Genomic DNA, 10,723 nt, shown 5'->3' on the forward strand with positions numbered 1-10,723 from the left:
CTGCTGTTGTAATCAGGGGTAAATAAATCTGGCAATATAATACTTGGTTGGTCGAGACTCGTTGATGAGAATTGTCATCATGGTACCCACTCTCAGGAGGGGGTTAAACATTTCAAAAACAGAGATGGTAACGGTGTGCAGAAGGCATAAGATGCAGTAAGAGGGTTTGCAGATCTATGGGCAAGATGCATCAAACAGTGATAAAGTGGAGAGTGATAAACAACCAGCCAATCGGCTCCTAACTGTCCTGTTACAGACTGGGTTTGAAACGTGACAGTTAGTAGCTGATTGGCTGGTTAGTATCACTCTCCACTTTACATACCTCCCAACATTTTCAATTAAGAAATCTGGACAATCGTGCGGCGAAGTTCCGAGTGAGCCCCAAAAATGGGTGTGGCCTATGTCATAGGGGCTACAACCCAGTTTGATTCAGGCCCCATATACTGTATTGTACACATCATATAGTGTGCAGTGGTGTAATAATTGCACTTCAGCCCAAGCGGTGGCTTGGGGGAGCCGGTGCTGTGGTGGCACATGCTCTCTGCAGATTCCAGTGGGCCTGTCTGTCCGTATGAAATTTGCCCCTGGCAATGAGAATGTAACCCCCTGGAAATGGGCATGTAACTCCTTGGCATCAAGCATGTAACCCCTTGGCAATGGGCATGTGACTCTTTGGCAACAAGCATGTTAACAAGAAAAAAACCACTGGCAATGAATAAGTAACCCCTGGTTACAAGCATGTAACACCTGCCAATGAGCATGAAACCCCTAGCAACGAGCATGTAATGCCTTGGCGAGGCGCATGTAACTCCATAGTGATGGTCATGTAACTCCTTGGCAATGATCATGTATCCCACTGGTAACAAGAAAAAAACAAAACATTGGCAATGATTAAGTAACCCCTGGCTATGAGCGTGTCACCCCTGACAATGAGCATGTAACCCCTGGCAACTGGCATGAAACTCCTGGTAATGAGCATGTAACTCCTGTCAATGAGCCTGAACCCCTAGCAATGAGCATGTAATGCCTGGCAACGAGCATTTAGATAAAAAAAAATATACAGTATAATACATTTATGGGGGGGCAGAATTTTTTGGGGGGGGGCAGGGGGCGCAACATTTCCAGTTAACCTAGTGATAGTGTATACCCATAATCCATCATTCCAAGACGTCATACTGTCACTTAGGGGTTTATTCGAGTTCATTCTTTCTGACAAAATCCTTCTTAGATGTACAAAACCATGTGCACTGCAGGGGGGCAGATGTAACATGTGCAGAGAGAATTAGATTTGGGTGAGTTATTTTGTTTCTGTGCAGAGAAAATACTGACTGCTTTATTTTACACTGCAATATAGATCTCACTTTGAAGAAAAACCCCACCCAAATCTAATTATATCTGCAAAAGTAACATCTGCCCCACCTGCAGTGCACATGGTTTTGTCCATCTAAGAAGGATTTTTTCAGAAAGAATGAACTAGAATAACCCCCTTAGTGTTCATTCTAGAACCCGCCATATTTGAAAATCAATGCAATTCCTCTTCCCTGCCTGGGGTGTCGCTGTCTGCTGTAGTGCTTCTAGCACAGTGTGGTCTGTATATCAGCACTGACATGCAAACCAGACCTGTGCTAGAAGCATTACAGCAGACAGCGACACCCCATACAGGGAAGAGGAACTGCATGGGTTTTCAAATATAGCGGGTGCTAGAATGAACACTATCACTGAGTCTCAAATTCGATGTTTCTATTGTAGCGTGTACCCAACTTAGCAAGGGGCAGATATTTGTTTACAATTATGGCAGTGTGCAGTGATTTACTGAGCAAAAAATATATAAATCACTCTTCCTTTCAATGTTTCAATACATCAAATATTAATTTACAGTTGTGTTCCTCTTCAATAACAATAATAATAATGCAAATCACACAATATTTATGTAAATGAATATTTGGGATGTTCTGCTTTTCATGATATTATACAGGGTATCATTAACACTTATCACTCGCCAGCGAATACGCACACAGAAGTAATCTCCCATGTTTATAATTACACAACGCAATCTGGTAATAAATAACAAAACCTATTACAGTTCTAACTTTGATCCAGTAATTATTTACCCAGCGCTTCAGGAAACTGCTTGACTTAATTTAAAAAGCACGCTATTTTTACCATCACAATCCCCGTATCACGCAGCAAGATAAATTGCCATTTCGGAAGTGAAATACATTTGCTGTATAAAAATAAAGCAGCGAGCGTCCTGTTAATGAAGAAATGGTTTCGGTGTTAATTAAAAAAATATTTCTGTTGGTGACACTTTTTTTTGTATTGTGGTTTATTGCTCATTTCTGCGTTATTCATGTTATGTTTGAGTTGATATAAATACTTTTTTTTCCTTCCTTTTGAAGACGTATGGAAGCAAAGGGCTCCCATTGATCTGTGATGCGTTGGCTTTTACATTTTCTCTCTCCGTGATACACATTTTTGCTTGGGGCTGTGCACGGAAATACACATCTCTATCCATTTTTCTTTTAAACCACATTTAAAAAGACAGCGGCATTGTTCGTATCAACTGTAGGCCTGAGTCGGACGGATCTCTCCTCGCGGATGCAAGGAGACATCTGACGGGGACGCGCAAGTGTCTCACACGCTCGCACGACCCAGTCAGTCGATGGCGGGGAGCGGAATCCCGGCCTGTATCCACTTCAGGTTATGGGGGTGTTGGGGGGCTGTGGGCAGCGACAGGGGACCAGCAGGGAGTCGGCAGTTGGCGCAGGCTGTCGGATGGTGATTCTATTAGTGTCTGAGGTTTCCTGTTCTCTTAAAATGTATGTATTTTTAATCTGGAAAGTATGCAAAGTATAGAACCTCACCGCGCCCGGTAATCACTGGCGATTCACACCCCTCCCCTCTTTTTCCTGGATGCCGTACGCCCCCTTCTCTCCCACTGAAAGCCTCTGTCTGTCTTCAACTTACAATACTAATAGGGGAGAATATACTAAAATGGTAGTTCTATTTCAGATGCAATGTTGCTATGGGCCAACCAATCAGATACTTGCATATGGTCTTGTCCATTAGAGAGAGAATTTGCTTTTTGCGAGTGAAACAGAATCAGGGTTCTAAATATATAAGAAGTCGATTCTGATTGGTTGCCCATAGCAACATCCCATGTGAAACATAACTCCCATCTTATTAAATTTCCCCCATTGAGTCTGGCTCCTTTAAGGTCTGCTCAGTGAAGGATGTGTTATTGTGGCAGCAGCCATAACCTCCACAGACGGCACAGAGTGGATGCTGACTGGCTGGGTCACGTAGACGTCATTCTCTGCTGCAGCTGCTCCCAATACAAACAGGGACAGGGAAGGAGCGAGGCGGCCAGAATATTAACCGTCGCTCCAAAGTTCCTGCTCTGTGCGCAGAATGCAGAAACGACATAACGGGAACGGAAAATGTCACCGGGTATGTCAAAGGAAAAACTGTCTCTGCAATTTCTACATTATAATGCGGAGACGTGCTTAAGTATTTCAAAGGGATCCCATGGAGAGAGATAAAGTAGCAGCCACCTAGCTCCTAACTGTCATTTTTGAAACCACACACTGTTGCTTGACAGCAATTGGTTGGTACTTTATCTTTCTTTAAAGACTTAGCTCAGCAAGAGAGAGAGAGAGAGCAGACACAGGGTCTAATTCAGGCCCTGTTCCGATGGTGGGGGGGGGGTCTGCGCATGTGTCTTTGCACATGTGCAGACCCCCTGATCGAATGCTTTTGGTGATCACACTCGCCTAGGTGTTTGCACGGGTAGGGGTGGGAGAGGGGCGGACACAGGCGTAGTGTCCCCTGCTCGGGGCGGGGGGCTGATGTCACAATATGTCAGCGCCCGCCCCCGTTCTGCGATGGAAATAAAAGTCCGTTTTTACCGAAGGGAAAAGAAATGGTCGGTGACTATTGAATGATTTCTGCCCCCTTCGGCCGCACGCGGTGGATGTGTTCGCGGACCCCTCCCCTCGCATGCTAGGGAGCGCAGCGAACCATGCGAGGGGACACGGTGCTACGGTTCAGCAGTGTCCATGTCGAAATTCGGGACAAAAGAAAAGTGAAAAACCCCATGTCGACCTTTTGACTGTCGACCTTCCCCATGTCGACCTAATGACCCTGTCGACTTAACCCATGTCGACTTTCAGTCATGTCGACCTTCCTGCATGCCGACCTTCAATCGTGTCCACCTTTCTGCATGTCGACCTTCCTGCATGTCGACCTTCATGCATGTCGACCTAATGCTTGGTTCACTTGCAAAAGCAAACTCATTCTTTAATGGACAAAACCATGGGCACTGCAGGTGGGGCAGATATAACAGGTGCAGAGAGAGTTAGATTTGGGTGAGTTATTTTGTGTCTGTGCAGGGTAAATACTGGCTGCATTATTTTTACACTGAAATATAGATTTCAGTTTGAAGTACAAACCCCACCCAATTCTAATTCTCTCTCTGCACATGTTACATCTGCCCCACCTGCAGTGCACATGGTTTGTCCTTTAAATAAGGAGTTTGCTTTTGCAAGTGTACCGGAATCAGGCCCTTCGTTATGCCACATTGAGCCAATCCAGCGACTCCTCTTCCCAATGACAGCTTAGATATTCCATTTCCTCACTGCAGCTTCAATTCCTACACAGGCTTGATCCTAAGGGCCCCCCCACGGCTCATTTAAATGATTACGCTGGAAGAAGCATTGCAGCTTAGCACTATTAGGGACGGCCCTTTCCCCAGTCGGAGATTGATGACAGTCACCAGCAGGTACCGGCTTGCAGGCTCCATGTGGAGATGGAAATGAAACATGTTGGGGAAGCGTGCAGTAAATGTCACCGGACGCAGCTACCGCGTCAAGGTTAAATTGAAGTGACTTTACAAAATGGTGATTATTGACCCGAATGCACACAGAAGGAATGGGCTGCCGGAATTCAGAGAAGGGGTGTGGGCTCCTCATTGTTAGGAAGACACTGACACACGCAGGGAAGGCGTCCTTGGCTTCTGAAAGGCAAACACCAGTAATTGAGGTGTAAAAAATACACTTTGGTTAGTTATATGATGCAGCTAGGATCTCTCTGCTCTCGGTAACCCCACACCAGCTCTGTATACCTGCAGGCTGGTGTCTTCCCACTTATAGTCATGCTGTACAGTATAATGGTATATGTGAGAGCATCAATGTATGGTTTATGGACTTCAGTGATTATACAGGTTGGGTATCCCTTATCCAAATATCCATTAGCACTACTGGAGACATGATATGTAACAGCACTACCAGAGACATGATATGTAACAGCACTACTGGGGAAAGGATATGTAACCGGCACTACTGAGGACATGATATGTAACCGGCACTACTGGAGACATGATATGTAACCGGCACTACTGGGGACATGATATGTAACAGCACTTCTGGGGAAAGGATATGTAACCGGCACTACTGGAGACATGATATGTAACAGCACTACCGGAGACATGATATATAACAGCACTACTAGGGAAAGGATATGTAACCGGCACTACTGAGGACATGATATGTAACCGGCACTACTGGAGACATTATATGTAACAGCACTACTGGGGACATGATATGTAACAGCACTACCGGGGACATGATATGTAACAGCACTACCGGAGACATGATATGTAACAGCACTACTGGGGAAAGGATATGTAACCGGCACTACTGAGGACATGATATGTAACCGGCACTACTGGGGACATGATATGTAACTAGCACTACTAGGGAACATGATATGTAACTGGTACTACTGGGGACATAATATGTAACTGGCACTACTGGGGACATGATATGTAACTGGCACTACTGGAGACATGATATGTAACTGTCACTACTAGGGACATGATATGTAACAGCACTACTGGGGACATCTGTAACCGGCACTACTGAGGAAATGATATGTAACCGGCACTACTGGGGACATGATATGTAACAGAACTACTGGGGACATGATATGTAACTGGCACTACTGGGGACATAATATGTAACAGCACTACTGGGGACATTATATATAACTGGCACTACTGGGGACATGATATGTAACAGCACTACTGGGGAAAGGATATGTAACTGGCACTACTGGGGACATGATATGTGACTTGCACTAATGGGGACATGATATGTAACTGGCACTACTGGGGACATTATATGTAACTGGCACTACTAGGGACATATGTAACAGCACTACTGGGGACATGATATATAACTGGCACTACTGGGGACATGATATGTAACTGGCACTACTGGGGACATCTGTAACAGCACTACTGGGGACATGATATGTAACTGGCACTACTGGGGACATGATATGTAACAGCACTACTGGGGACATCTGTAACTGGCACTACTAGGGACATGATATGTAACTGGCACTACTGGGGACATGATATGTAATAGCACTACTGGGGACATCTGTAACTGGCACTACCGGAGACATGATATGTAACAGCACTACTGGAGACATGATATGTAACTGTCACTACTGCGGACATGATATGTAACAGCACTACTGGGGAGATGATATGTAACTGGCACTACTGGAGACATGATATGTAACAGCACTACTATGGACATGATATGTAACAGCACTACTGGGGACAGGATATATAACTGGCACTACTGGGGACATGATATGCAACTGGCACTACTGGGGACATGATATGTGACTGGCACTACTGGGGACATGATATGTAACTGGCACTACTGGGGACATTATATGTAACTGGCACTACTGGGGACATGATATGTAACTGGCACTACTGGGGACATGATATGTAACAGCACTACTGGGGAAAGGATATGTAACTGTCACTACTGGGGACATGATATGTAACTGTCACTACTGGGGACATGATATGTAACTGTCACTACTGGGGACATGATATGTAACTGGCACTACTGGGGACATGATATGTAACAGCACTACTGGAGACATGATATGTAACTGTCACTACTGGGGACATGATATGTAACAGCACTACTGGGGACATCTGTAACTGGCACTACTGGGGACATGATATGTAACTGGCACTACTGAGGACATGATATGTAACTGGCACTACTGGGGACATGATATGTAACTGGCACTACTGGGGACATGATATGTAACTGGCACTACTGGGGACATGATATGTAACAGCACTACTAGGGACATTATATGTAACAGCACTACTGGGGACATTATATATAACTGGCACTACTGGGGACATGATATATAACTGGCACTACTGGGGACAGTGCCGGAACTTACCAGTGGTTGGCCTAGGTGCAAAACTACATTTTTGGGCCATCCTCTTCCACTCCAACCCAAGTTCACAGCAGTGGGTGGCAGAAGTGGGCCCCTTAGTCTTCAGGGGCCCCGGTGCAATGCCCCTGCTGCACCAATGGGTAGTTCCGCCTCTGACTGGGGACATGATATGTAACAGCACTACTGGGGACATGATACGTAACAGCACTACTAGGGACATGATATGTAACAGCACTACTGGGGACATGATATATAACTGGCACTATTGGGGACATGATATGTAACTGTCACTACTGGGGATATGATATGTAACTGTCACTACTGGGGACATGATATGTAACTGGCACTACTGGGGACATGATATGTAACAGCACTACTGGAGACATGATATGTAACTGTCACTACTGGGGACATGATATGTAACTGGCACTACTGGAGACATGATATGTAACAGCACTACTAGGGACATATGTAACAGCACTACTGGGGACATGATATATAACTGGCACTACTGGGGACATGATATGTAACTGGCACTACTGGGGACATCTGTAACAGCACTACTGGGGACATGATATGTAACTGGCACTACTGGGGACATGATATGTAACAGCACTACTGGGGACATCTGTAACTGGCACTACTGGAGACATGATATGTAACAGCACCACTGGAGACATGATATGTAACTGTCACTACTGGGGACATGATATGTAACAGCACTACTGGGGACATGATATGTAACTGGCACTACTGGAGACATGATATGTAACAGCACTACTATGGACATGATATGTAACAGCACTACTGGGGACAGGATATATAACTGGCACTACTGGGGACATGATATGTAACTGGCACTACTGGGGACATGATATGTGACTGGCACTACTGGGGACATGATATGTAACTAGCACTACTAGGGACATTATATGTAACTGGCACTACTGGGGACATCTGTAACTGGCACTACTGGGGACATGACATGTATCTGGTACTACTAGGGATAGGATATATAACAGCACTACTGGAGACATGATATGTAACTGGCACTACTGGGGACATGATATGTAACTGGCACTACTGGGGACATGATATGTAACAGCACTACTGGGGACATCTGTAACTGGCGCTACTGGGGACATGACATGTAACTGGCACTACTTGGGACATGATATATAACAGCACTACTGGAGACATGATATGTAACTGGCACTACTGGGGACGTGATATGTAACTGGCACTACTGGGGACATGATATGTAACAGCACTACTGGGGACATGATATGTAACTGGCACTACTGGGGACATGATATGTAACTGGTACTACTGGGGACATGATATGTAACTGGCACTACTGGGGACTTGATATGTAACTGGCACTACTGGGGACATGATAGGCAGGTCCGATGTTTGCATTGCTTCAGGTGCATGGCGCGATGTTCCCAGTGTCCCCGTGGGCAGTCGACATTGTCCTATGCCAGTCTCACGCCGGTCCCAGGCAGCATGGATGCCGCCATGACACTTGCACTAAGCTGACTGCATAGACCAATCCCGCTGACCATCAGTCTGACCCCTGACTTACACACCTGTGCAGGAATCAAGGTGTGTCTGACTTTCCCCAGTATCTTGATTAGTGCTGCGACTGGCAGCCAATCACGAAAAGGCAAGGGGGATATAGATCAGGCCTTGGGCCTGACTTCCTTGCCTTGAACATTTGCTTTACCTGCTCCCAGTGTCCTCCTGTGTCAGTGAAGTTTCCAAGGCTCCAGGATATCCAGGCTCTCCTGCGTTTCCTTTCCAGCGTTCTCTGCATCTGCTATACTTACCTGGTTCGATCCATAACAAATCAAAGTATGAGCACTAGGGGCTGGTTGTGGTGTGCCGTGTACAGAGGCTGCCCTGTGGTTGAGGGGTGCCGCCCTCAATACAAACAAGACAAGTAAAAAATACCACTAGGCGCCTTATGTACACTCAAGAGAACATTTAATAACAATTTAATAAATCATAATAAAAACAATTAATTGCATTCATGCAGATTAAACCTAAAAATCAGGGATATATAATCCCAAAAGTGCAACAAATTAATTGATTTTGTAGCAAACAAAGTAACTTGCTGTTAAACCCTGGTATAGGGAAAATGTCCCATCAGTGCGCAATCAGATGGTATAGCATCACATTGGGATGACCCCCAGTGAGGTAACTAAAGTGCTCAGCTGTTTTTATGTATAGCGTCCCAGGTCTGGGGAAAGAATAACAGTCACAGATGCGGTACTTACTGCTTCCCGCAGTTGATTTTGGTCCGTGGCTTTATGACAGTGTCCAGAAGGGCGTCTCCTGTATGTTGTGCGCGGTCCGATGACACCACGCGGCGCCCGCTTACTGCACGCCGGATTGCTGTATTGCGGAAGGGAAGCAGGTGGTAGATTAAGCTGATCACAGCTGCTGCGTCCTCTCCGGTATCCGGGATAATGGCCGGGCTGTGTGGCCACTCTGCCGATGTTGCCAAGGTGGGAATGGGACGTTTTAACAATTTGCTGAGTATTGATTCGTCTCTCCAGTCCTCAATCCTCAGTAGTGGGGATATATCAGAGTCCTCAAAGACATGTTTCGCCGCGCTCAGGGCGGCTTTTTCAATTCAGAATCGATCCATCTCCAGAAGACTCCTGCCATTCATAGAAACATAGAATTTGACGGCAGATAAGAACCACTTGGCCCATCTAGTCTGCCCCTTTTTTTAAACACGTTACCTCAAACCATATTTGATCCTTATTTTTTTGTAAGGATATCAATATGCCTATCTCAAGCATGTTTAAATTGTACTACTGTATTTGTGTCTACCACCTCTGATGGGAGGCTATTCAACTTATCTACTACTCTTTCTGTGAAGTAATTCTTCCTCAGATTTCCCCTGAATCTTCCTCCCCCTAGTGTCAGTGCATGTCCTCGTGTTCTGTTGCTCCTCTTCCTGTGAAGAATGTCTCCCACCTGTACCTGCAGTCGAGTAGCAGGTGCCCTGCTAAGTTTCACCTTTGGCTATTAAGCCTATCAGAGACATTCACCATCTTGTCCTGTTACTGCCGACAGACGCTGTCGACTCCAGGGTTGACATCCCTCTACTGGATACCCATAGTGACTATTCCATCTACGTCCTATATATATATCTCTCCAGCCAGTATTCCTGAGTCACTCGTCACCTGTCAGCACCACCGTCGACATCCCAAGTCGCCACTCCACGCAGTTCCATGACTGCACACCTAACTCTGGTCTACTCAAAGTCTATTCCCAGAGTTCAGTATCCTCAGTCCTAGCCTGCGTCCTGAGGACCAGGGCAGGGGGGCGCGACCTGCTTGTCAGACGCAGCTAAGTCCAAAGTCCCTTGCGGGACTCCCTGGTGAACACCGCTGGCAAGTTAGACTCCGCGCCCCTGTTCCTGGTCTCCGCC

Source organism: Crinia signifera, chromosome 5, assembly GCF_055691185.1.
Source record: "Crinia signifera chromosome 5, ASM5569118v1, whole genome shotgun sequence".
Taxonomy (NCBI): Eukaryota; Metazoa; Chordata; class Amphibia; order Anura; family Myobatrachidae; genus Crinia; species Crinia signifera.